Consider the following 1,473-nt stretch of genomic DNA (forward strand, 5'->3'; position numbering starts at 1 on the left):
TTCAAAACACAGTAATGCCCCAACACCGTTGTGCTTTCAACTATAGCTGCACTGGTGAAGGTGTGCACAAAAGTATGAGGCATCACAGGTGTTTTAGAACTTTAACCTTTCATAGAGATGCAACATACTTCTAAACCAATGCACATATATAAACTATTGGCATGAGTATGGTACGTTCAGGTTAGACGCACCCAGCTATAAGAATGTTTTCAAATATTTATTTTGGGTGCATTTGGTAAATATAAATGCACTGGGAGTGATACACTGACACACAATATGTCACGTATCCACCAGTTCATTTATATTTACAAAATTTACTAACATAAAGATGTTTTTTTATGTTCATGCATTGAATCGTGGTTCACCCCGTAAATTTACAAGGTGTTCCTCTCTCGATGTGAGCCGAACATATTGCGTGCACTGCATGTTGATTTTTTTTGTGAAAAAAAAATGAGAAATTAAACCTAATTTGCAATTCTAATCCACTAGAAACTTAATTAGAAAGAAAAATAAAGATTACCTACACATTTGGTTGTCATGGAGGCATTGTGGACACATAATGGAGAAACAAAAAATCACACCATTTGAAAAAATTGGTAACTCAAACAATGAACATGATATTGAAAAGTGGTGAGAAAGAGAAGCACCAACATCAGGGAATTTTCACAGGGAAACAATGGCACCGATGCTTCAAAGCTCTCCTATAATGTAGATGGTAAAAATGAAAATTATGGCGAGGAGGGGTTTTTTTTATTTAACCTTTCTTTGGTGTGTTTCGTGAAGTGTGCCAGGGTGGGCTATATCCAGTGCACCATTATTTTTTTAAAATTAAAAATTATCATGGCACTTTATCGAGACACCTAGGGGCTTTACATTACTAGTAATGCACCCATGTTATTGTTTTACAATAACACCAATAATTTTTTAGAAATAAAAAATCATCTATCGATACACTATATAAGATGCCCTAATGTGTTTTTATACATTTACCGCACTAGGATGTCATTATCAAATAACACCCGTACAATTTACTATATGAAGGAGTCTAGTGGTAGAGAATATTCAAGCACGAGTGAATTTGGATATTTAGCACACCATGTTCTTTTACTTTTCAAAAAAAAAAATCTATGGTGCACCATTGTATATGCAGCTCTGGCACATGTATGGATAATATAGAATCAGTGTGCTTGAATAATTTAGACACACCTAAAAGAAACATCTAATAATACATCCACCCACCCACCTCCTCTAGTGACCTTCGCTACAAACCAATTTTTGGGCTATTTTTATAGGGCCCCCCACAAAAACCTCCACTAGAAGATCTTTTCCTTTTAGTGTTAGTGTGTATGATGGTCATATCCTTTAAAGCCACCTTGACCATAGCGACATCCTTAAAAGCCTAAGGTAGCAAGGATATGGTGAACCAATATTTGAGAAATTATTGAGTAATCCTAGTCCTAATCAACCACTTAT

Source organism: Pinus tabuliformis, chromosome 6 (genome assembly GCF_031772625.1).
Source record: "Pinus tabuliformis cultivar Carrire ecotype Pingquan chromosome 6, CPIR1, whole genome shotgun sequence".
Lineage (NCBI taxonomy): Eukaryota > Viridiplantae > Streptophyta > Pinopsida > Pinales > Pinaceae > Pinus > Pinus tabuliformis.